Here is a 26,549-nt window from a genome sequence, read left to right as displayed (position 1 = left end):
TTATCCTGACAGAGCTGGGTGGGGAGCTCAGACCATGCTCGATGGTGTGGCTCCCTCTGGGAAGAGAATGGTCCCCCTCTGTACTAGCCCATCCACCAGGACCTCTGTGCCCCTGTCGACAAACTGTGTTGTAATTGTCCTTTATCTGCCATGCTCAGGGTAAAATGTGCAGGGCAGCTCCGAACACAGAAAGCTAATGGCCTAATGGCCTTTTAAAGATGGCACCAGTGTCAGGGATCATGGAATATCCAGGGACATCCGGGCGATGGTGAGTACCTCCAACCACGATGGGTGGGAGAATCGTGCTGGTATTGAATGAGATGGACCCCATGGGGTGGGGTCTGGTAGTTAATAAGGTGAGTTCGATAAGTTAGCACCAGGAAACTAGATCTGCCTCGTGCAGACAATCCCTCTGTCACACTCAAGGAAAATGGCACTGAGACAAATTATTGTTAGATTTAGCCCAATGAGTCAAAGCCTCTGCAGACCCTACACCAAGATACAAAGCTGCAGAAAAAATACTCATCCAATACTCTGCATCATCTGAACTCCCACCAATATCCTGTTCACCTATCCTTCCTGGTGTAGGTGGGGATAATGGCAAATGGTGAGGTTTTCAGAGGAAACCTCTGGCTTATGTTACAGCATGCTGTTAAAAGGTTTTCATTTCAGCATTCTCAAACCTGGGAAGAAATCCTTCCATAACACTGTCTCTTAGTATCCCCCCACTGTATATTTCCCATACCACTCCCATTTGTTATTGTTTAAACGGATTACCCCTCCATCTCTGTCTCTCTATGGCAGTGATATTCACACACACAGCACCCCCTTGTCATGGCCAAATGGAGAGATGGAGCTGGAAATGGATGGGAGCTGCATATCCTGTCAGTTCCAGCATGGGCTGCAAGATTCCCCACCCTGGGCAGGGATCTAATACAGTGTTACTGAACACTGCACGAGGATGGTGTACACAATCCTACATGCTGGGAGGGTAACTGCTCCTTGTGTACAGATCAATGCACTGGGGTGGTATACACTTCTCTACACACTGAGAGGGTAACTGCTGTGGTTTACAGATCAATGCACTGGGGAGGTGTACACAGTCCTAGATACTGGGAGGGTAACTGCTCCTGGTTTACAGATCAATGCACTGGATGATGTACACAGTCCTACATGCTGGGAGCGAAACTGCTCCTGCTTTACAGATGAGTGCACTGGGGTGAGGTACACAGTCCTACATGCTGGGAGGGTAACTGCTCCTGGTAAACAGATCAACGCACTGCATTGGTGGGCACAGCTGTACATGCTGGGAGGGTAACTGCTCCTGGTTTACAGATCAATGCACTGGGATGGTGTACACAGTCCTACATGCCGGGAGCGAAACTGCTCCTGGTTTGCAGATCAGTGCATTGGGGTGGGGTACACAGTCCTACATGCTGGGAGGGAAACTGAGCTTGGGCTTTAGATCAATGCAGTGGGGTGGAGTACACAGCCCTACATGCTGGGAGAGTAACTGCTCCTGGGTTGCAGATCAATGCACTGGGTGGTGTACACAGTCCTACATGCCGGGAGGGTAACTGTTCCTGGTTTACAGATCAGTGCACTGGGGCGTTGTACACAGCTCTACATGCTGGGAAGGTAACTGCTCCTGGTTTACAGTTTAATGCACTGGGGTGGTGTAACACAGCTCTGCATTCTGGGAGGGTAACTGCTCCAGGTTACAAATTGGTGATCACTGCACAGCTCCCGGTGCTGGGCAGATATCTACTCCAGGTTTATCGATTAATGCATGGGTGTGGTCTCTACTGCTTCTCACACTGATCAGGCAGGAGGCTGGAGGAACACAGCATGCCAGGCAGCTTCAGGAGGTGTGGAATTTGACATTTCCGGTGTAAACCTTCTTCAGAACTCCTGCAGAAGCGTTACTCCCGAAACGTCGACTTCTCCACCTCCTGATGCTGCCTGGCTTGCTGTGTTCTTCCAGCCTCCTGCCTGTCTACTTTGGATTCCAGCATCAGCAGTTTTTTTTTGTCTTTGTCCCAGCTTCACATACTCGAAAGATGGTTTATTGATAAATTCTCTGACAAGATCTGTGCAGTGTTCCACTCTGGAAAGATTGCTGGATTGTATTGACCAGTGCAATGGATGAATCTGTTGCTGGTTTGTACTGAGCAGTACATTGACCTGATCTGCACCGTGTTCCACGGTGAACAGATAGCTCCTCTGGGCTAGTTCTGTGAGGTGGATTGAGAAGGTGGTAAATCTAACCATTTCAGCTGATTTGGCAATGCCTTTAGTTCCCATTCCTGTGATTGGACCCTCCGTCTCTCACCCCATCATGTTACAGTGTGTCCAGGTACAGTACATCATGTTGATGAATACCCACTCTCCTAGCAGCAGCCACAGTCTCTTCATTCAGAAGCAGGCAGCCATTCCCATTGGCCTCGGGTCTCCACGGAGAAATGAATGATGGCCTTTCAGATAAAGGCTGTCGCGGTGGTACAAGGCTCAAAGCATCCTCCCCCTCACCAAGTCCCACCACAAACCAACCACATCAAAATATCCTGTGAGTACTGAGAGTAATGGGGCCACTGGGAACATCAGGGAGCAGACCATCAGAGAGATGTGGCCACACTTCCCATGTCTGAACAGGTCAGCGTGAACTCTCCAGTACACATGGTATCACCATCTATGTAATACACAGTCTATTATTCTCCCTGAAAGAAAAATCACAGGTTCACTGTTATCCACATTATATTCGATCAACCAAGTTCTTGTCTGTTACTTATCCATTTACAGATTCTCTATCTCCCCTTGATAACCGCAGTTCCTCTCGATCTTACTGTCAGTTTAAATTTAGTTCGAACATGTTTGTTCCATTTCTGGAAACCATTTGTATAGTTTGCAAATAGTTGAGGTCCCAGCACTGGTCACTGTGTCACTGCAGTCGTTAATTTGTGTTAAACTGATAGAGACTGATTTCTCCCTAATTTATCCCTGCTCCTGGCTCAGTAACCCGTTCCCCATCCCCCCCCCAACACCCCTACCCACCCCCCACCCTAGTATTCCTGTGTAGCAGCTTTGATTGTTCCCTTCCATTTCCTGTGTAACCGGTATGAGAGATTAAAAGATCTGCTCCAGTTGCTGAGTAAAAGCCTCCAATGGCCTCATTCTGTTCCTGTTTAAAACTCTTGATGGGGTGAATAGCCTGTTTCAGTACAGGTGTAGTTGGGAATGGTGCAGAACATTTTGGAACCATCAGTGAACAGCCCACTCCTGACTTTATGGTGAAGGGAAGGCCATTGATGCTGCAGCTGCTGCTAACCCACAGTGCCTCATGGATGGCCAGCTTCCATGGGCTTGGTCCTTTAGAAGTATGTCCTACTTCACAGGAGGGAGTGCCACATAACACAGTGGGCAGGGTCTTCAATATGAGGCTGAGACTGTGCCTCCACCAGGACTGTGTGCTGGCTGCTCCTACAGATACTGTCAGGGACAGATCCCTCTGGGACAAGAGATTTGGTAAGAATGTTTCCCTCTTGTTGGTTCCTCCATCACTTCCCCCAGTCTGGCTGCTGTGTATATGAGGTCTCTTCATGCCCAGTCAGTGGGGGACCTGTGGGGACACTCTTGGTGATGGACATTGAAGTCCCACACCCAGAGGACGGTCTGTGTCCTTGTCACCCTCAGTGCTGCCTCTGATTTGTTTCCAACATCGAGCGAACTGAGTTATCACCGGGGGTAGGGATGGGGGCAGGAGATGACCGTCCTCAGGCTATTTCCTTGACCATCTGTGACCTGTTACCATGATCCTTCCCGGGTTCTGGAATCAAAGTTGGGGAATTGCAGGGTAACTCTTTCTCTGACTGTATCACAGGGCATCCCCACCACTTGTGGGTCTGTCCTGCCGGTGGGACAGGATATACCCAGGGATGGTGATGGGGCTTCATGAAACATTACCGATCAGGCCTGATCCCATGATTATGACGGTGTCAGACTGTTTTCTGACTGGGGGTGTGATGCTGGAAAAGCACAGCAGGTCAGGCAGCATCTGAGGAGCAGGGGAATGAACGTTTTGGATATAATCCCTTCATCAGGGATGAGGCTTGTGGGCAGGGGAGCTGAGAGATAAATGGGAGGGGGATAGAGCTGGGGTTGGGGCTGGGACTGGTGGAAGGAAGCTGGGAATGTGATCGGTAGACGGAGGTGGGGGAGAGGTGATAGGTCAGAGAAGAGGGTGGAGTGTTTGGGGGGAAAAGTGATGGAGAGGTCAAGGTGTTCCCTGTAACGTTCTGTCCCCGACATTCTATAACCGATATTTCCCGGAACGTTCTGTCCCCAACGTTCTATAACTGATATTCCCCGGAACATTCTGTCCCCCCCGACATTCTATAACTGCCATTCCCTGGAATGTTCTGTCCCCAACGTTCTATAACTGCCATTCCCCGGAATGTTCTGCCCCCGACATTCCATGACTGACATTCACCGGAACGTTCTGTCCCCGACATTTTAAAACTGCCATTCCCCGTAACGTTCTGTCCCCGACATTCTAAAACTGCCATTCCCCGTAACGTTCTGTCCCCGACATTCTAAAACTGCCATTTCCCGTAACGTTCTGTCCCCGACATTCTAAAACTGCCATTCCACGGAACGTTCTGTCCCCGACATTCTAAAACTGCCATTCCACGGAACGTTCTGTCCCTGACATTCTAAAACTGCCAATCCACGGAACGTTCTGTCCCCGACATTCTAAAACTGCCATTCCACGGAACGTTCTGTCCCCAACATTCTATAACTGACATTCCCCGGAACGTTCGGTCCCCGATATTCTATAACTGACATTTCCCGGAACGTTCTGTCCCCGACATTCTGTAACTGCCATTCCACGGAACGTTCTGTCCCTGACATTCTATAACTGACATTCCCCGGAACGTTCTGCCCCCGACATTCGAAAACTGCCATTCCACGGAACGTTCTGTCCCTGACATTCTAAAACTGCCAATCCACGGAACGTTCTGTCCCCGACATTCTAAAACTGCCATTCCACGGAACGTTCTGTCCCTGACATTCTATAACTGACATTCCCCGGAACGTTCGGTCCCCGACATTCTATAACTGACATTTCCCGGAAAGTTCTGCCCCCGACATTCTATAACTGCCATTCCCCGGAACGTTCTGTCCCCGACATTCTATAACTGCAATTCCGCGGAACGTTCTGCCCCCGACATTATATAACTGCAATTCCGCGGAACGTTCTGCCCCCGACATTATATAACTGCCATTCCGCGGAACGTTCTGTCCCTGACATTCTATAACTGACATTCCCCGGAACATTCTGCCCCCGACATTCTATAACTGCAATTCCGCGGAACGTTCTGCCCCCGACATTATATAACTGCCATTCCGCGGAACGTTCTGTCCCTGACATTCTATAACTGACATTCCCCGGAACATTCTGCCCCCGACATTCTATAACTGCAATTCCGTGGAACGTTCTGTCCCCGACATTATATAACTGCCATTCCGCGGAACGTTCTGTCCCTGACATTCTATAACTGACATTCCCCGGAACATTCTGCCCCTGACATTCTATAACTGCAATTCCGTGGAACGTTCTGCCCCCGACATTATATAACTGCCATTCCCCGGAACGTTCTGTCCCCGACATTCTATAACCGACATTCTCAGGAACGTTCTGTCCCCGACATTCTATAACTGCCATTCCGTGGAACTTTCTGTCCCCGACATTGTATAACTGACATTCCCCGGAACGTGCTGTCCCTGACATTGTTTGTGAACGGTCGGACATCAGTGAATTGAACAAACGATAAGATCCCGAGGGAAGAGATCCCGTTCCAGGGAGAAGGAGACACTGTTCCGAAGGCCCCTCAGGCAGTTAAAGGGGTGAATATGGTTTCCCTGCGTTTACATTTCTTCACGGCACAGGATCGACCACAATTTAGACCAAAAGGCAGGAATTCCCAAACTCCGTTTGTCTTCAGGAAACTGGCAGAGAATCCTTCAGGATAGCAACGTTTCCACCCTCGTATTAGGAACTGGGAAGGAGTGACCTGTGTCTGCTCTCGAGTGCTCGAGTGTGTAGGAATGTTCTCGAAACCATCTGTCCTTATGGATGTGTCTCTGTGTGTTTGGGGAGGGAGGGTTTCTTGTGGTTAATGTCACATTTTTGTCAGTGATTTCCGACTTTGTTATTCCAGCTCCAATTATTTTAATAAATCCCTGAATACAGGGACACATTTGAAAATCTCACTGGGTCCCCGATCAAACGGTTCCCTTTGCCTCCAGGCTGATGGATAATGGGTTTGTTTTCCTTCCTCACAGTTAACGTAGTGACCATCTACGTCCTGCTTTATAAAGATTGTGGATTGTCTCCATGTGTCAGACGTTACCTGGGGGCCATGGCAGCGGCGGATCTCCTGGTCATTATCCTCGACCTGATCCTGAGACACATTCCCATTGTTTATTGGGAACAGTTTGATTTACTGGTGGACTCCGTCCCCGTGTGTAATATCCACGCCGTCCTGCTTTATACAGCCACTGACTGCTCTGTCTGGTTCACCGTCACTTTCACCTTTGATCGGTTTGTGGCCATTTGTTGCCAGAAGCTGAAAAGTAAATATTGCAGTGAGAAAACGGCGGCTGTGGTTCTGGGAGCAGTGACTGTACTGAGCTTTTTAAAGAACATTTTCTGGTATTTTATGCTCACAGCTCGGTATTGGCTGCGGAACGCCCCCTGGTTTTGTGAGGTAACAGCCGCTGTTGTATTCTCCAGTGTCTGGGCCACAATCGAGTTCCTCCACCACATTCTAACCCCGTGTGTCCCATTTCTCCTGATTCTGCTGCTCAATGTTCTCACCGTCAGACACATTGTAGTGACCAGCAGAGCCCGCAGGAGACTCCGCGCTCACACCAATGGGGACGCTCAGTCTGACACAGAAATGAGAAACCGAAAAAAATCTATCATTTTACTGTTTGTGATCTCGGCCAATTTCATCCTGTTATGGTCAATGCTAATGGTGCGTTCCATATGGTACCGGATGTACAGTATTGGGTATGAGTCTGTGGATCTCCATCAGTTTGTGCGGGAATTGGGCTTCATGCTGCAACTCCTCAGTTGCTGCACAAACACCGCGATTTATGCCGTGACCCAGACTAAGTTCAGGCAGCAGCTGAAGAATGTGCTGAAATATCCCTTCACCCAAATCTCCTGGTCATTATCCTCGACCTGATACTGAGACACATTCCCATTGTTTATTGGGAACAGTTTGATTTACTGGTGGACTCCGTCCCCGTGTGCAATATCCACGCCGTCCATCAAATTCCCTGATTAATCAATCCATCCGGGATTTTCTCATTTCAGTTCAGTGTTTCAGCGATGGAGCAGTCTGTCGCTATGGTAACAGACTGAGGGTAGCGCTGGTTTGTCCATCCTTATCACACAGCGTGGTTACAGGGAAACATTTCAATGTTTCTCACATCTCAGGGGCCAGTGAAAAAAGGCACCATCCCACTGACTGTGTCCATCACTTCCATTTGTAAACAATAAAAATGTTGATTAAAGCGTGCCGAGCAGCAGAGTGACCGATGTTGTTGTGTGTCTTTGTGTTGGAGAAGCTGAGCTGGAGAGAGACAGACTCAGCTCCAAGTCCTGGTCCTCAGGGAAGGAGAGGGCACCGCGCTCTGAGCTCAGGAGCAGGGTTTAACTCTCTCTGTCGTCCCCACTCCAACCAGACCTCTCCATTTCCTCTCCCCCACACTTTCTCCTCATTTCTCTCCCTCTCTCTCTCTGCACACTCTCTCTTTCTCACCACCTCTCCCTTTCACTCTCTCTCACACACACCCCTAACCTTGGTTTCTCCACCTTCCTCCACACTTTCCTGTCCCCCTCCCCTGCACTCTCTCTCTCTCCTGCCATCTGCCTCCCTCCCGCAATTCCATCTCTACCTCATTTCTCCCCTCCTCCCACCTCCCACATCTCTCTATCATCTCACAACCTCCCCTCCAACTACATGCAGCCACAGCACCAACGACCCACACCCCTTCCTCAGTCTCTGGATTTGAGGGAGAGGGACGCGTCAGGGAGACAGTGTGTCAGAGAGAGAGGGAGGGGCAGGAGGGAGAGAGATTTAGTCAGATAGAAACAGAGAGAGGTAGGGAGAAAGAGAAATTGAGGTGGGTGATTGAGAGTGAGAGAAGGTGGAGAGAGAGTGAAGGAGCAGGGATGACAGAGAGAGAGAGGCAAGGGAGAGATAAGGTGAGGGAGGGAGAGAGAGAAATAGAGGAGGACATAAGGAGAGAGGGGTCAGAGAGAGGAGGACAGAGAGCGGGGGGACAGAGAGAGGGGGCATAGAGAGAGGAGGACAGAGAGAGGGGACAGAGAGAGGGGACAGAGAGAGGGGGCAGAGAGAGGGAGATAGAGTGGGGCGACAGAGAGAGGGGGACAGAGAGATTGGGACAGAGAGAACGGGAGAGAGAGGGGGCATAGAGAGAGGGCAACACAGAGGGGGGATAGAGAGCAGGGGACGCAGAGCAGGGGGAATGAGAGAGGGGGACAGAGAAAGGGGGAAGGGAGAGGCGGGACAGAGAGAGGGGACAGAGAGGGGAACAGAGAGAGGGGACAGAGAGAGGGGGACAGAGAGAGGGGACAGAGAGGGAGTCAGAGAGTGGGGGAGAAAGAGGGGTTCAGAGAGAGGGGGGCAGAGAGTGGGGACAGAGAGTGGGAGACAGGAGGGACAGAGAGACGGGGACAGCGAGAGCGTGTTGACAGAGGGGGACGGGGCGGGGACAGAGTAGGAAGGTACAGAAGGGGGGACTGAGAGGCGGGCACAGAGAGAGAGGGGGACAGAGAGTGGGGGGGCAGAAGTGGGGCCAGAGAGATGGGGGACAGAAAGGGGGACAGAGAGAGAGCGGGCAGAGAGAGAGGGGGATAGAGAGAGGGAGGGGACAGAGAGAGGGGGACAGAGAGAGAGGGGACAGAGAGAGAGGGACAGAGAGAGGGGGACAGATGGGCGAAAGAGACGGGGGACACAGAGGGGGGACAGAGAGAGGGGGACAGAGTGCAGGGGACAGAGGGGCGGAGATAGAAGGGGACAGAGAGTGGGGGGAGAGAGTGGAGGAGCCGGGGGGGGCAGAGAGAGGGGGACAGAAGGGGGGACAGAGGGAGGCACAGAGAGACAGGGGACAGAAAGGGGGGACAGAGAGAGGGGGCAGAGAGAGAGGGAACGGGGGGTACAGAGAGAGGGGGAGAGAGATAGTGGGGGAGAGAGAGTGGGACAGAGAGGGAGGGGACAGAGGGGAGACGGAGAGAGCACGGGGACAGAGAGAGGGGACAGAGGGGGGCGGGCGGGGGCAGAGTAGGAAGGGACAGAAGGGGCGGGGCTGAGAGGGGGCATAGAGAGAGAGCGGGGCAGAGAGAGAGGGGACAGAGATGAGGGGACAGAGACCGGGGGGACAGAGGGGGCAGGACAGAGAGAGGGGGCACAGAGAGAGCGGGGGACAAAGGGGGCGGGGCAGTGAAAGGGGGACAGAGAGAGGGGGACAGAGAGAGGGGGACAGATGGGGAAAGAGAGGGGGGAGGAGAGGGGGGACAGAGAGAGGGGGCTGAGACAGGGAGGACAGAGAGAGAGAGGGGAACAGAGTGGGGGGACAGAGGGGGGTACAGCGAGGGGGTCAGAGAGAGGTGCTTCAGAGAAAAGAGTGGGATAGAGAGAGAGTGGATTGAGAGGGAGGGGACAGAGGGGGAAAGAAAGAGAGGGGGAACAGAGAAGGGTGACAGAGAGAGGGGGACAGAGTGAGAGAGGGACAGAGGGGGGAAGTGAGAGGGGTTTCCGAGAGAAGAGTGGGGCAGAGTGAGAGAGGGGATAGAGAGAGAGAGAGGATAGAGTTAGAAGGAGGGCTGAGAGAGACGGGGACAGAGCGAGGGCGGGACATAGAGAGGGGAACAGAGAGAAGGGACAAAGAATGAGAGTGGACAAAGCGAGAGGTGGACAGAGAGGGGGCTCAGAGAGAAGGGTGGGACAGAGAGAGAGGGGATAGAGAGAGAGGGAGGACAGAAAGAGAGCGACATAGATAGAGGGGGCCAGAGAGAGGGGACAGAGAGAGGGGAACAGAGAGAGAGGGGGACAGATAGGGGACAGAGAGGGGGAACAGAGAGGTGCGACTGAGTGAGGGAGGTCAGAGAGAAGGGTGGGACAGAGAGAGAGAGAGAGATAGAGAGAGAGAGGGGAACAGAGAGAGAGGGGTGACAGCGAGAGAGGGGACAGAGAGAGGGAGGACAGAGAGAGGGAGACAGAGAGAGGGGGGATAGAGAGAGAGGGGGGACAGAGAGAGGGGCAACAGAGAGAGAGGGGACAGAGAGGGGTGGACAGAGAGGGTTGACAGAGAGAAGGGACAGAGAAAGAGAGGGGACAAAGCGAGAGGGGGACAGAGAGGGGACTCAGAGAGAAGTGTGGGACAGAGAGAGTGAGGGGATAGAGGGGAGGGACAGAGCGAGAGGGGACAGAATGAGATGTGGGAAAGAGCAAGGGCGGTACAGAGAGTGGCGTACAGAGAGAGGGGGCAGAGTGAGTGAGAACAGAGAAAGGGGGACAGAGAGAGGGAGGACAGAGAGAGGGAGGAGAGAGAGAGGGGGACAGAGAGAGGGGGACAGAGAGAGAGGGACAGAGAGATGGAGGACAGAGGGGCGAGAGAGAGAGCGGGTACAGAGAGATGGGATAGAGAGAGAGAGGGGACAGAGAGAGGGGTGACAGAGAGAGAGAGGGGGACAGAGAGGGAGGACAGAGAGGGTTGACAGAGAGAAGGGACAGAGAAAGAGCGGGAACAAAGCGAGAGGGGGACAAAGAGGGGGCTCAGAGAGAAGTGTGGGACAGAGAGAGAGGATGGGGTGGTCAGAGAGAGATGGGACAGAACGAGAGGGGGGAAAGAGCAAGGGCGGGATAGAGAGAGGCGTACAGAGAAAGGGGGACAGAGAGAATGAGAACAGAGAGGGGGGACAGAGAGATGGAGGACAGAGAGGGGACAGAGAGAGCGGGGACAGAGAGAAGGACAGAGATAGGGGACAGAGAGAGGGTGACAGAGAGAGGGAAGACGGGGAACTAAGGAGAGAGAGGGGGGGACAAGAGAGAGGGGAGACAAAGAAGGGGACAGAGAGAGAGGGACAGAGAGAGGGGACAGAGAGAGGGATGAGAGAGAGGGGGGGCAGAGAATGGGGGACAGAGAGAGGGAGGACAGAGAAAGGAGGACAGAGAGAGGGGGGACAGAGAGAGGGAGGACAAAGAGAGGGGGCAGAGAGAGGAGGACAGAGAGAGGGGGACAGAGTGGGGGACAGAGAGGGGGTCAGAGAGAGGGGGCACAGCGTGGGGATAGAGAGAGAGGGGGGTCAGAGAGAGGGGAAGCGAGAGAAAGTGGGACAGAGAGATGGGGACGGGGGGTCAGAGAGAGGGGGAAAGAGAGAGGGGGAGAGAGAGGGGACAGTGAAGGGTGACAGAGAGGGGGACAGAGAGAGGTGGACGTGGGGGCAGAGTGAGGCGGGACAGAGAGTGGAAGGACAGAGAGAGGGGTCAGAGAGAGGGGGACAGAGAGGGGGGACAGAGAGAAGGGGCAGAGAGAGGGGGACAGAGGGAGAGGGACAGAGGGAGGGGGCAGAGAGAGGGCGACTGAGAGAGAGGGATATAGCTCGAGGCAGACAGAGAGAGGGGGACAGAGAGATGGGGACAGAGTGGGTGACAGACAAGGGGTCAGAGCGAGGGGGGACAGAATGGGGGAGAGAGAGGGGGGACAGAGACGGGGACGTAGAAGGGAGACAGAGAGAGGTGGACGGGGGACAGAGAGATGCGGGACAGAGAGGGGGGACTGAGAGAGAGGGACAGAGAAGGGGAGGACTGAGAGAGGGGCAACAGAGAGAGAGAGGGGACAAGGAGATGGGGACAGAGAGGGATGACAGAGAGAAGTGACAGAGAAAGAGAGGGGACAAAGCGAGAGGGGGACAGAGAGGGGGCTCAGAGAGAAGTGTGGGACAGAGAGAGAGAGAGATGGGGACAGACAGAGATGGGACAGAAAGAGGGGTACAGAGAGATGGAGGACAGAGGGGCGACAGAGAGAGCGGGTACAGAGAGAGGGGATAGAGAGAGAGGGGGGACAGAGAGAGGGGCGACAGAGAGAGAGGGGGGCAGAGAGGGAGGACAGAGAGGGTTGACAGAGAGAAGGGACAGAGAAAGAGCGGGGACAAAGCGAGAGGGGGACAGAGAGGGGCTCAGTGAGAAGTGTGGGACAGAGAGAGAGGGGATGGGGGGACAGAGAGAGATGGGACAGAACGAGATGGGGGAAAGAGCAAGGGCGGAACAGAGAGTGGCGTACAGAGAAAGGGTGACAGAGAGAGTGAGAACAGAGAGGGGGACAGAGAGATGGAGGACAGAGAGGGGACAGAGAGAGGGGCGACAGAACGAGATGGGGGAAAGAGCAAGGGCGGAACAGAGAGAGGCGTACAGAGAAAGGGTGACAGAGAGAGTGAGAACAGAGAGGGGGGACAGAGAGATGGAGGACAGAGAGGGGACAGAGAGAGGGGGGACAGAGAGAGAGGGGGACAGAGAGGGAGGACAGGGAGGGTTGACAGAGAGAAGGGACAGAGAAAGAGCGGGGACAAAGAGAGGGGGGGACAGAGAGGGGGCTCAGAGAGAAGTGTGGGACAGAGAGAGAGGGGATGGGGGGACAGAGCGAGATGGGACAGAACGAGATGGGGGAAAGAGCAAGGGCGGAACAGAGAGTGGCGTACAGAGAAAGGGTGACAGAGAGAGTGAGAACAGAGAGGGGGACAGAGAGATGGAGGACAGAGAGGGGACAGAGAGAGCGGGGACAGAACGAGATGGGGGAAAGAGCAAGGGCGGAACAGAGAGAGGCGTACAGAGAAAGGGTGACAGAGAGAATGAGAACAGAGAGGGGGGACAGAGAGATGGAGGACAGAGAGGGGACAGAGAGAGCGGGGACAGAGAGAAGGGAGACGGAGAGATGGGGAGAGAGAGAGAGGGGAACACGGAGAGAGGGGAGACAAAGAAGGGGACAGAGAGAGAGGGACAGAGAGAGGGGGACAGAGAGATGGAGGAGAGAGAGAGGGGGACAGAGAGATGGGGGACAGAGAGAGGGAGGACAGAGAGAGGGGGCAGAGAGAGGGGGACAGAGAGAGGGGGACAGAGTGGGGGACAGAGAAGGGATCAGAGAGAGGGGGAGACAGCGTGGGGATAGATAGAGGGGGGGGTCAGAGAGAGGGGGAAGAGAGAGAAAGTGGGACAGAGAGATGGGGACGGGGGTTAGAGAGAAGGGGAAAGAGAGAGGGGGAGAGAGAGAGGGGACAGTGAAGGGGGAAAGAGAGAGGGACAGAGAGAGGGGGACGTGGGGGCAGACTGAGGCGGATTGAGAGGGGGACTGAGAGAGGGGGGACAGAGGGTGGGAGGACAGAGAGAGGTGTCAGAGAGCGGGGGACAGAGAGGGGGAACAGAGAGAAGGGGCAGAGAGAGGGGGACAGAGGGAGAGGGACAGAGGGAGGGGGCATAGAGAGGGCGACTGAGAGAGAAGGATATAGCTCGAGGCAGACAGAGAGAGGGGGACAGAGAGATGGGGACAGAGTGGGTGACAGACATGGGGTCAGAGCGAGGGGGGACAGAGTGGGGGAGAGAGAGAGGGGGACAGAGACGGGGACATAGAAGGGAGACAGAGAGAGGGGGACGGGGGGCAGAGAGAGGCGGGACAGAGAGGGGGGACTGAGAGAGAGGGACAGAGAGGGGGAGGACAGAGAGAGGGGTCAGAGAGAGGGTGACAGAGAGAGGCGGAAAGAGAGAAGGAGCAGAGAGAGGAGCTGAGAGGGACACAACTAGAGCCAGACAGAGAGAGGGGGACAGAGAGAGGGGACAGAGTGGGGGACAGAGAGGGGTTCAGAGAGAGGAGGGCAGAGTGGGGGGAGAGAGAGCGGGGTACAGTGACGGGGACACAGAAGGGAGACAAAGAGAGGGGGACGGGGTTGGAGAGAAGCGGGACAGAGAGTGGGGGGACAGAGAGAGGGGGATAGAGAGAGGGAGGACAGAGAGAGGGGGACAGAGAGAGGGGACAGAGGGGCGCGGCAGAGAGAGGGTGACAGAGAGAGCTGGACAGAGAGAGGTGGACAGAGAGAGAGGTGGACAGAGAGAGGTGAACAGAGAGAGAGGCTCATAGAGAGAGAGAGGACAGAGTGTGGGGAACAGAGAGATAGGGACAGACAGCGAGGCTCAGAGAGAGGGAGGACACAGAGGGGGAGACAGAGAGGGAGGGACAGAGAGGGAGGGGCAGAGAGAGAGGGGACAGAGAGGGGGGACAGAGAGAGGGGGACATAGAGAGAGAGGACAGAGAAAGAGAGGTGACAGAGCGAGAGGGGTGACAGAGACACGGGGGACAGTGAATGAGGGTCAGAGAGAGTTGAAACAGAGACAGGAGAACAGAGAGAGGGACAGAGAGGGTGAACAGAGAGGGGGTACAGAGAAGGGGACAGAGAAAATGTTGGGACAGAGAGAGAGTGGATAGAGAGGGAGGGACATGGGGGGTACAGAGAGAGGGGTCAGAGAGAGGGGGACAGAGAGAGGCGGAAAGAGAGAAGGAGCAGAGAGAGAGGAGCTGATAGGGACACAACTAGAGCCAGACAGAGAGAGGGGGACAGAGAGAGGGGACAGAGTGGGGGACAGAGAGGGGGTCAGAGAGAGGAGGGCAGAGTGGGGGGAGAGAGAGCGGGGTACAGAGACGGGGACACAGAAGGGAGACAAAGAGAGAGGGACGGGGTTGGAGAGAAGCGGGACAGAGAGTGGGGGGACAGAGAGAGGGGGATAGAGAGAGGGAGGACAGAGAGAGGGGGACAGAGAGAAGGGGACAGAGAGAGAGGAACAGAGAGAGAGGGGGACAGAGAGAGGGGACGGTGGGGGGCGGCAGAGACGGGGTGACAGAGAGAGGTGGACAGAGAGAGAGGTGTACAGAGAGAGGTGAACAGAGAGAGAGGCTCATAGAGAGAGAGAGGACAGAGTGTGGGGAACAGAGAGATAGGGACAGACAGCGGGGCTCAGAGAGAGGGAGGACACAGAGGGGGAGACAGAGAGGGAGGGACAGAGAGGGAGGGACAGAGAGAGAGGGGACAGAGAGGGGGGACAGAGAGAGGGGGACATAGAGAGAGGACAGAGAAAGAGAGGTGACAGAGCGAGAGGGGTGACAGAGACACGGGGGACAGAGAATGAAGGTCAGAGAGAGTTGAAACAGAGACAGGAGAACAGAGAGAGGGACAGAGAGGGTGAACAGAGAGGGGGTACAGAGAAGGGGACAGAGAAAATGTTGGGACAGAGAGAGAGTGGATAGAGAGGGAGGGACATGGGGGGGACAGAGAGAGAGGGGGAAGATTGAAAGGGGGACAGAGAGAGGGGACAGAGAAAGAGAGGGACATAGCGAGAGGGATGACAGAAAGAGATGGGGAACAGAGAGAGGGGACAGAGAGGGAGGACAGAGAGGGGGGACAGAGAGAGGGGGACAGAGAGAGTGGAAACAGAGAGAGGGGGACAGAGAGAGGGAGGACAGAGAGAGGGGGACAGAGAGAGGGAACAGAGAGAGGGGGACAGAGAGAGGGGAGACAGAGAAAGGGGGACAGATAGAGGGGTACAGAGAGAGGGAGGACAGAGAGAGTGTGGACAGAGAGTGTTGAAACAGAGAGAGGAGAACAGAGAGAGAGAGAGGAACAGAGAGGGTGAACAGAGGGGGGTACAGAGAGGGGGGCAGAGAGGGGAGTCAGAGACAATGATGGGACAGAGAGAGAGTGGATAGAGAGGGAGGGACATTGGGGGAGACAGAGAGAGAGGGGGGAAGATTGAGAGGATTACAGAGAGAAGGGACAGAGAAAGAGCGTAGACAGAGAGATGGAGGAGAGAGAGAGGGGGACAGAGAGATGGGGGACAGAGAGAGGGAGGACAGAGAGAGGGGGCAGAGAGAGGGGGACAGAGAGAGGGGGACAGAGTGGGGGACAGAGAAGGGGTCAGAGAGAGGGGGAGGCAGCGTGGGGATAGATAGAGGGGGTTTCAGAGAGAGGGGGAAGAGAGAGAAAGTGGGACAGAGAGATGGGGACGGGGGTTAGAGAGAAGGGGAAAGAGAGAGGGGGAGAGAGAGAGGGGACAGTGAAGGGGGAAAGAGAGAGGGACAGAGAGAGGGGGACGTGGGGGCAGACTGAGGCGGGACAGAGAGGGGGACTGAGAGAGGGGGGACAGAGAGGGGGAGGACAGAGAGAGGGGTCAGAGAGCGGGGCACAGAGAGTGGGGACAGAGAGAAGGGGCAGAGAGAGGGGGACAGAGGGAGAGGGACAGAGGGAGGGGGCATAGAGAGGGCGACTGAGAGAGAGGGATATAGCTCGAGGCAGACAGAGAGAGGGGGACAGAGAGATGGGGACAGAGTGGGTGACAGACAGGGGGTCAGAGCGAGGGGGGACAGAGTGGGGGAGAGAGAGAGGGGGACAGAGACGGGGACATAGAAGGGAGACAGAGAGAGGGGGACGGGGGGCAGAGAGAGGCGGGACAGAGAGGGGGGACTGAGAGGGAGGGACAGAGAGGGGGAGGACAGAGAGAGGGGTCAGAGAGAGGGGGACAGAGAGAGGCGGAAAGAGAGAAGGAACAGAGAGCGAGGAGCTGAGAGGGACACAACTAGAGCCAGACAGAGAGAGGGGGACAGAGAGAGGGGACAGAGTGGGGGACAGAGAGGGGGTCAGAGAGAGGAGGGCAGAGTGGGGGGAGAGAGCGCGGGGTACAGAGACGGGGACACAGAAGGGAGACAAAGAGAGGGGGACGGGGTTGGAGAGAAGCGGGACAGAGAGTGGGGGGACAGAGAGAGAGGGATAGAGAGAGGGAGGACAGAGAGAGGGGGACAGAGAGAAGGGGACAGAGAGAGAGGAACAGAGAGAGAGGGGGACAGAGAGAGGGGACAGAGGGGGGCGGCAGAGAGGGGGTGACAGAGAGAGGTGGACAGAGAGAGAGGTGTACAGAGAGAGGTGAACAGAGAGAGAGGCTCATAGAGAGAGAGAGGACAGAGTGTGGGGAACAGAGAGAGGGGGACAGAGAGAGGGAAGACAGAGAAAGGGGGACAGATAGAGGGGTACAGAGAGAGGGAGGACAGAGAGGGTGGGGACAGAGAGTGTTGAAACAGAGAGAGGAGGACAGAGAGAGAGAGAGGAACAGAGAGGGTGAACAGAGGGGGGTACAGAGAGGGGGGCAGAGAGGGGAGTCAGAGAGAATGTTGGGACAGAGAGAGAGTGGATAGAGAGGGAGGGACATTGGGGGAGACAGAGAGAGAGGGGGGAAGATTGAGAGGGTTACAGAGAGAGGGGACAGAGAAAGAGAGGGGGCAGAGCGAGAGGGGTGACAGAAAGAGATGGGGAACAAAGAGAGGGGACAGAGAGGGAGGACAGAGAGAGGGGGATAGAGAGAGGGGGAAACAGAGAGGGGGCAGAAAGAGTGGGAACAGAGAGAGGAGGACAGAGAGAGTGGGACAGAGAGTGGGGAACAGAGAGAGGGAGGGCAGAGAGAGGGGGGACAGAGAGAGGGGGACACAGAGAGGAGGACAGAGAAAGGGGCGACCGAGAGCGGGGGGACAGAGAGATAGGGACAGAGTGGGGGACAGAGAGGGGGTCAGAGAGAGGGTGGACAGAGTGGGGGGAGAGAGAGAGGGGGGACAGAGAGAGGTGCAAGAGAGAGAGTGGGACAGTGAGAGTTGGACAGAGAGTGGGGTAGTGAGAGAGGGGACAGAGAACGGGGACAGAGAGGGGGACAGAGAGGGGGACAGAGCGGGGGACAGACAGAGGCGAGACAGACAGAGGGGGACGTCGGGCAGAGAGAGGCGGGACAGAGAGAGGGGGGACAGTGAGAGGGGTCAGAGAGAGGGGGACAGAGAGGGGGGGAACAGAGAGATAGGGACAGACAGCGGAGCTCAGAGAGAGGGAGGACAAAGAGGGGGAGACAGAGAGGGGGGTACAGAGAGAGGGGGCAGAGAGAGGGGGTCAGAGTGGAGGACAGAGAGGGGGTCAGAGAGAGGGGGGACAGCGTGGGGATAGAAAGAGAGGGGGGTCAGAGAGAGGGGAAGAGAGAGAGTGGGACAGAGAGGGGGACAGAGAGAGGGGGGACAGAGAGTGGGAGGACTGAGAGAGGGGTCAGAGAGCGGGGGACAGAGAGGGGGGACAGAGAGAAGGGGCAGAGAGAGGGGGACAGAGTGGAGGACAGAGAGGGGGTCAGAGAGAGGGGGACAGCGTGGGGATAGAGAGAGAGGGGGTCAGAGAGAGGGGAAGAGAAGGAGTGGGACAGAGAAATGGGGACGGGGGTTAGAGAGAGGGGGAAAGAGAGAGGGGGAGAGAGAGAGAGGGGACAGTGAAGGGTGACAGAGAGGGGGACAGAGAGAGGGGGACGTGGGGGCAGAGTGAGGCGGGACAGAGAGAGGGGGGACTGAGAGAGGGGGACAGAGAGCAGGAGGACAGAGAGAGGAGTCAGAGAGAGGATCAGAGAGGGGGACAGAGAGAAGGGGCAGAGAGAGGGGGACAGAGGGAGAGGGACAGAGGGAGGGGGCAGAGAGAGGGCGACTGAGAGAGAGGGATATAGCTCGAGGCAGACAGAGAGAAGGGGACAGAGAGATGGGGACAGAATGGGTGACAGACAGGGGGTCAGAGCGAGGGGGGACAGAGTGGGGGTGAGAGAGAGGGGGGACAGAGACGGGGACATAGAAGGGAGACAGAGAGAGAACGGTATGGGGAGCAGAGAGAGGCGGGATAGAGAGGGGGGACTGAGAGAAATGGACAGAGAGGGGGAGGACAGAGAGAGGGGGGCAGAGAGAGGGGGAAAGAGAGAAGGAGCAGAGAGAGGGGGAATGAGAGGGACATAACTAGAGCCAGACAGAGAGAGGGTGACAGAGAGAGGGGACAGAGTGGGGAACAGAGAGTGTGTCAGAGAGAGGGGGGGCAGAGTGGGTGGAGAGAGAGCGGGGTACAGAGACGGGGTCAGAGAAGGTAGACAGAGAGATGGGGACGGGGGGCAGAGAGAGGGGGATAGAGAGAGGGAGGACAGAGAGAGGGGGATCGAGAGAAGGGGACAGAGAGAGAGGAACAGAGAGAGAGGGGGACAGTGAGAGGTGGACAGAGAGAGAGGTGGACAGAGAGAGGTGAACAGATAGAGAGGCCCATCGAGAGAGAGAGGACAGAGGGGGGGGGGGGGGGGGACAGAGAAATAGGGACAGACAGCAGGGCTCAGATAAAGGCAGGACAGAGACGGGGAGACAGAGAGGGAGGGTCAGAGAGAGAGGGGACAGAGAAAGGGGGCAGAGAGAGGGGGACAGAGAGAGGGAGGACCGAGAGAAGGGGACAGAGAGAATTGAAACAGAGACAGGAGAACAGAGAGAGAGGGACAGAGATGGAGACCAGAGAGGGCATACAGAGAGGGGGACAGAGAGGGGAGTCAGAGTGAATGTTGGGACAGAGAGAGTGGATTGAGAGGGAGGGACATTGCGGGGACACAGAGTGAGGGGGAAAGATTGAGAGGGTTACAGAAAGAGGGGACAGAGAAAGAGAGGGGACAGAGCGAGAGGGGTGACAGAAAGAGATGGGGAACAGAGAGGGGACAGAGAGGGAGGACAGAGAGGGGTTATAGAGAGAGGGGGAAAGAGAGAGTGGGGCTAAGAGAGTGGGTACAGAGAGAGGGGGACAGAGAGAGGGAGGACAGAGAGAATGGGGCAGAGAGAATGGGAACAGAGAGGGGGGACAGAGAGAGGGAGGGCAGAGAAAGGAGGACAGAGAGAGAGGAGACAGAGGGAATGAAGGACAGAGAGAGGGGGGACAGAGAGAGGGGGACAGAGAGAGGAGGACAGAGAGAGGGGAGAGAGAGGGGACAGAGAAGGGGACAGAGAGGGGGACAGAGAGAGAGGGGACACGGGGGGTACAGACAGAGGTGGCACAGAGAGAGGGGGACGTGCGGGCAGAGAGAGGCGGGTCAGCGAGAGGGGGGACTGAGAGAGAGGGTCAGAGAGTAGGAGGACAAAGAGAGGGGGGCAGAGAGAGAGGGACATAGAGAGACAGACAGAGAGAGGGGGACAGTGAGATGGGGACAGAGAAGGGGGACACAGAGAGGGGGATGGGGGCAGAGAGAGGCGGGACAGAGAGAGGGGTACAGAGAGAGGGGACAGAGAGGGGGGGTACAGAGAGAGGGGTACAGAGGGAGAGCGGACAGAGTGGGGAGAGAGAGAGGGTCAGAGAAAGGGGGAAGAGAGAGTGTGACAGAGAGATGGGAACGGGGGTACGGGGGGTGTAAGAGAGAGGGGGACAGAGAGAGGGGGAGAGAGAGAGGGGACAGAGAAGGGGGAAGAGAAGGGAACAGAGAGCGAGGGGACAGAGTGGGGAGAGAGAGAGGGGGGACAGGGACGGGGATAGAGAAGTCAGACAGAGAGGGGAGGACGGGGGACAGAGAGAGGTGGGACAGAGAGAGTTGGGACAGAGAGAGGGGGACAGAGATGGAGGGACAGAGAGGGAGGGGGACAGAGAGAGGGGATGGGGGGGTTCCAGAGAGTGGGTGACAGAGAGAGCGGGACAGAGGGAGAGGGACATAGAGAGAGGGAGGACAGAGAGGGGGAACAGAGAGATAGGAACAGAGAGAGGGGGTCAGAGAGAGGGAGGACATAGAGAGGGGGGAGACAGAGAGAGAGGAGAGAGAGAGTGGGGGGACAGAGAGAGGGGGACAGAGAGAGGGGTCAGAGGGGGGGCAGAGAGAGGGGACAGAGAGTAGGGGATGAGGGGGCAGAGAGAAGCGGGACTGAGAGAGGGGGACAGAAAGTGGGAGGACAGAGAGAGGGGTCAGCGACTGGGTCACAGAGAGGAAGGACAGAGAGAGGGGGGAGAGAGAGAGGAGACAGAGAGGGGGGTCAGAGAGGGGGGACAGATAGAGAGGAACAGAGAGAGGGGGACGTGGGGGCTGAGAGAGGCGGGACTGAGAGAGGGGGACAGAAAGTGGGAGGACAGAGAGAGGTGTCAGAGAGACGAGGGAGAGAGAGAGGGGACCGAAAGGGGGGGGGGGGAGACAGAGACAGAGGGGTCGACAGAGAGAGGGTGACAGATGGAGGGGGACAGAGGGAGAGGGGGTCAGAGAGAGTGAGGACAGAGAGAGGGGTAAAGGTGAGAGGGGGAACAGAGAGAAGTGGACAAAGAGAGAGGGTACAGAGAGGCGGGGGTCAGACAGAGAGGTACAGAGGTGGAGGACAGAGAGATGGGAGAGAAAGAGAGACAGGGAACAGACAGATGGGGGACAGATGGGGTACAGAGAAAGGGGGACAGAGAGAGGGGCAGAGAGAGGGGACAGAGAGAGGGGTCAGAGAGAGAGTGGGGAAAGAGAGGGGGACAGTGAGATGGGGGACAGAGAGACGGGGGCGCAGAGAGAGGGGGATGGGGGAACAGAGAGAGAGGTGGACAGAGAGAGGGTGGTCAGAGAGAGGGGGGACAGAGAGAGGGCGAGACCGTGAGAGGGGGTCACAGAGATGCGGGACAGAGAGAAGGGGTGACAGCAAGAGGGCGGGACAGAGAGAGAGGGGGGACAGAGAATTGGGTCGAGAGCGAGGGAGCGAGAGCAGGGGGCGAGATCGGGGTGCGAGATCGGGGGCGAGAGAGGGGGCGAGAGGGCGTGAGAGAGGGGGCGATTGAAGGGGTCGAGAGAGTGGGGAGAGAGAGAAGGGGCGAGAGAGGGGTAGAGAGAGTGGAGGAGAGAGTGGGGGGAGTGAGTGGGGGAGAGAGAGGGAGAGAGAGGAGAGAGAGAGGGGGGAGAGAGAAGGTCTGGAGAGTGGGGGAATGAGTGGGGAAAGTGAGTGTGGGGAGAGAGTCGGGGAGAGAGGTGGTAGAGAGTGGCGGAGAGCCTGTGGGATAAAGTGGAGGAGAGTGAGAGGGTGAGAGAGGGAGGGAATGAGAGAGGGAAAGAGAGAGGGTTGAGAGTGTTGCGGCAGTGAGTGGGAGAGAGAGAGGGGAAAGAGGGGGAGAGAGAGCGGGCATGCGAGAGCAGGAGTGAGAGAGTGGGGCAGAGAGTGGGGAAGAGAGAGGGGGAGAAAGTGGGAGAAACAGGGGGCGAGAGAGGGGGAAAGAGATGGGACAGGGAGGGGGAGAGAGATGGGAGAGGGAGGGGGAGAGAGAGGTGGAGAGAGAGGGGAGAGAGATGGGGAGAGCGACGAGGAGAGGGGGGACGAGACAAGTGGGAGAGAGGGGGGACGGAGAGGAATGGGGAGAGAGAGGGGGGCGAGAGAGTCGGGGTTAGAGAAGGGGACGAGGGAGTGCGGGAGACAGTAGGGGGTGAGTGTGGAGGAGAGAGTGGGGGGAGTGAGTGGGGGAGAGAGGGGGTAGAAAGGGTCTGGAGAGTGGGGGAGTGACTGCGGGAAGTGAGTGTGGGGAGAGAGTGGGGGAGAGAGGGGCTATAGAGTGGGGGATTGAGTGGGAGAGAGGGAGAGGGTAAGAGAGGGAGGGAGTGAGAGATTTGGGGCGGAGAGTGGAAGAGAGGGGTGAGAGGGGGTTTGAGAGCGGGGATCGGAGATGGGGGTGAGAGAGCGGGGCAGAGAGTGGGGGAGAGTGAGGTGGTAGAGACTGGGAGAGAGATAGACTGGGAGAGAGGGGGGAGGGAGGTGGAGAGAGAGGGGAGAGAGACAGGGAGAGCTACGGGGAAAGAGGGAGCTAGACAGTAGGAGAGACAGAGGAAGGAAGAGGAATGGGGCGAGAGAGTGGGGCGAGAGAGGGGGCGAGAGAAGGGGGCGAGAGAGTGGGGGGAGAGAGAAGGGGCAAGAGAGTGGGGGAGAGAGTGTGGAGGAGAGAGTGGGGGGGTGTGAATGAGGGAGAGAGGAGGGGAGAGAGCCGGAGAGAGGGGGAGACAGGGGGAGAGAGGGTCTGAGAGTGCGGGAGTGAGTGGGGTAAGTGAATGTGGGGAGAGAGTGGGGAGAGAGAGGGTAGAGAGTTGCGGAGAGAGTTGGGGATAGAGTGGTGGAGAGTGAGAGGGTGAGAGAGGGAGGGAGTGATACAGGGAAAGCGAGAGGCGTGAGAGATTTGGGGCAGAGAGTGGGATAGAGAGAGGAGAGCGGGGATGAAAGAGCGTGGGTGAGAGAGTTGGGGCAGAGAGTAGGGGGAGAGAGAGAGGGAAGAGAGTGGGAGAGAGAGGGCGAGAGAGACGGGGAGAGCGACGGGAGAGGGGGCGAGACACGGTGAGAGAGAGGTAAGGGAGAGGAATGGGGCGAGAGAGGGGGAACGAGAGAGGGGGACGAGAGAGAGGGGAAGAGAGAGTGGGGGAAAGAGTGCGCGAGGGAGGGGGGAGTGCGTGGGGGAGGGAGAAGGCGAGAGATCCGGCGAGAGAGGGGGTAGAGAGAGGGTCTGGAGGGGGTAGATAGTGGGGGATAGTGTGGGAGAGACTGAGAGGGTGACAGAGGGACGGAGTGAGAGAGAGGGGGAGAGATGGGTGAGAGAGTTGGGGCAGAGAGTGAGAGAGAGAGGGGAGAGAGGAGGTGAGAGAGCGGGGATGAGAGACCGGAGGTGAGAGAGTGGGGGCGAGAGAGGGGGAGAGAGTGGGCGAGACGGGGGGAGAGAGAGGGGAGTGAGAGGAAGGGGAGAGAGGGGGGCGAGAGAGGGCGGAGAGAGAAGGGGGCGAGAGAGTGGGGGAGGGCGAGAGAATGGACGAGAGAGGGGGTTAGAGAGTGGAGGAGAGAGTCGGGGGAGAGAGTGGGGGAGGGAGTGGTGGGAGTGCGTGGGGGAGACAGAAGGAGAGAGGGGGAGAGAGAGGGGATAGAGAGAGGGTCTGGAGAGTGGGGGGAGTGAGTGGGGAAGTGAGTGTGGAGAGAGTGGGGGAGAGAGGGGGTAGAGAGTGGGGGTAGAGAGTGGGGGAGGGAGTGGGGGATAGAGTGGGGGAGAGTGAGAAGGTGAGAGAGGGAGGGAGTGAGAGAGGGAGAGAAAGAGGGGAGAAGGTTCGGTGAGAGAGTGGGGAGAGAGTTAGTGAAGAGAGAGAGGGGAGAGAGAGAGTGAGGGGTAGTGAGAGGGGTGATAGACAGAGGGGTAATGAGAGAGGGTGAAATGGCGGGGAGAGGTAGGAAGGGAGTGAGAGGGGAGGGAGAGTGAGGTGACAGAGTGAGGGGAAAGAGAGAGGGGCAGAGAGAGAGGGGGTCAAGAGAGGAGTGCGAGAGGGAGATAGAGGGAGCGGAGAGAGGGAGGGGGTGTGAGGGAGGGGGAGAGAGGGAGAGGGATAGAGGGAGGGGAAGAGAGAAGGGGAGAGAGAGGGAGAGACAGGGGGAGAGACGGGGCAAAGAGAAGGCAGAGAGAGAGGGGAGAGGGGGAGTGGGGAGGGAGGGGGAGAGAGAGGAGGAGGGAGAGAGAGGGGGAAGTGAGAGAGGGGAGAGAGAGAGAGAGGGGGAGAGAGAGTGGGCGAGAGAGGGGGAGGCGAGAGAGAGGAGCGATAGAGTGTGTATGAGGAGAGAGAGTGTGAGAGAGTGGGGAGAGAGGGGTAGAGAGAGGGTGAGAGAGAGAGAGGGGGAGACGGGGGCGAGTGAGGCGAGCGAGAGAGAGAGAGTGGGTGGGGAGAGAGAGGGTGAATGATAGGGGAGAGATAGGCGTAGGGTGATGGGATAGATGGGGCAGAGGGAGGGGAGGGGGAGATTGTGGGGAGAGGTGGCGAGAAAGGGGTGAGAGAGGTTGGAGAGAGGGGAAGACAAGGAGCGGGGAGAGAGTGGGAGAGAGTGGTGGGAGACGGAGAGAGTGGAGACAAAGAGAGGGGAGCGGGAAGATGGAGAGGGGAGAGATAGAAGGGAGAGACAGTGGAGAGAGAACGAGGAGAAAGTGAGTGAGAGTGGAGGAGAGAGTGGGGGGACAGAGTGGGGGAGAGAGTGGTGGGAGTGCCTGGGGGTGAGAGAACGAGAAGGGGGAGACAGATGGGATAGAGAGAGGGTAGTAGTGAGAAGGATGAAGAGAGCGGGGGCGAGAGAGGTGGGCGAGAGAGGGGAACAGAGGGAGTGGGAGAGAGGGATGGGGAGACAGGGAGGGGGAGAGAGGGAAGGCGGAGAGTGTGGGGATTGCGAGTAAGGCAGAGTGAGTGGGTGAGAGAGAGGGTGAGACAGAGGGGGAGAGAGAGAGGGGACAGAGAGGGGTAGAGAGTGAGGGGGGAGAGACGGAGAGAGAGAGGGACGAAGGAGGAAGACGAGAGCAGGGAGCGAGAGACAGGGGGAGAGCGAGAGAGGGGAACAGATATAAGGGCAGAGAGAGGGAGGGCGAAAGAGGGAAAGGGAGACAAAGGAGAGGGGGAGAGAGAACGGGGGTGAGAGTGAGGGAGAGAGTGGGGGAGAGGGTGGGGGAAAGTGGAGTAGCGAGAGGGGAGAGAGGTGGTCTGGAGTGTGGGGGAGTGAGTGGGGCAAGTGAGTGTGGGGAGAGAGTGGGGGAGAGAGTAGAGAGTGGGGGATAGATTAGGGAGAGAGTGGGGGCTAGTGTGGGGGAGAGTGAAAGGGTGAGAGAGGGAGCGAGTGAGATATGGAGAGAGAGAGGAGAAGGTTCGGTGACAGAATGGTGAGAGAGTTAGTGAAGAGAGAGAGGTTTGAGAGAGAGAGAGGTTGGAGACAGAGAGTGAGGGGTAAAGAGAGGGGGCGATAGAGAGAGGGGTAAAGAGAGAGGGTGCGAGCGCGGGGAGAGGTAGGGAGGGAGTGAAGGGGGAGGGAGAGTGAAGTGACAGAGTGAGGGGAGAGAGAGGGCAGAGAGAGGGGGTCGAGAGAGGGGTGCGAGAGATAGAGAGGGGACAGAGGGAGGGGGTGATAGGGAGAGGGAGGGGAAGGGAGAGGGGAGAGAGAGAGGGAGACACAGGGGGAGACGGGGCAGACTGTGTGGGCAGAGAGAGAAAGGGGAGAGAGGGAATAGGGAGGGAGGGGCGAGAGAGAGAGATTGGGAGAGAGAGGGAGAGAGAGGGGGAGAGAGAGGGGGAGAGAGGGGGAGAGAGAGAAAGGGGGCGAGAGAGGGGAGCGAGCGAGAGAGGGGGAGAGAGAAGCGGAGAGTGATGGGATAGAGGGTGGAGAGAGAGGGGGAGGGGAGAGAGAGGGAGAGAGAGGGGGAGAGAGAGGGGGGGAGAGAGAGGGGGGAGAGAGAGGGAGAGAGAGAAGGGAGAGAGGCAGAGAGAGGGGAGAGAGAGGGGCAGAAAGAGGGGAGAGAGGGAGAGAGAGGGGAGAGCGCGGGGAGAGAGAGGCGGGACGTAGGAGGGAGGCGAGAGCGAGGAGAGAGAGAGAGATGGGTGAAAGAGAGTTGGGGGAGAGTTGGGGAGAGAGAGGTGGGCGTGAGAGAGGGGGAAGAGAGAGAGGGGATAGAGAGAGAGGCAGAGAGAGGGAGCATGAAAGAGGGGAGGGGGCCAAGGGAGAGGAGACAAGGGAGAGGGCAGAGAGTGGAGGGGGAGAGAGAGGGGGTGTAGAGAGAGTGTGTGAGAGAGAGAGAGGGGGAGAGAGAGAGGGGAGAGAGCGGGGGAGAGAGAGGGGGAGAG

This window comes from Chiloscyllium plagiosum, unplaced genomic scaffold (assembly GCF_037043375.1).
Source record: "Chiloscyllium plagiosum isolate Xiang-an unplaced genomic scaffold, Cpla_swu_hap1 HiC_scaffold_21, whole genome shotgun sequence".
NCBI lineage: Eukaryota > Metazoa > Chordata > Chondrichthyes > Orectolobiformes > Hemiscylliidae > Chiloscyllium > Chiloscyllium plagiosum.
The sequence above is the reverse complement of the archived record's forward strand: the minus strand, read 5'-3'. Positions refer to the sequence as shown.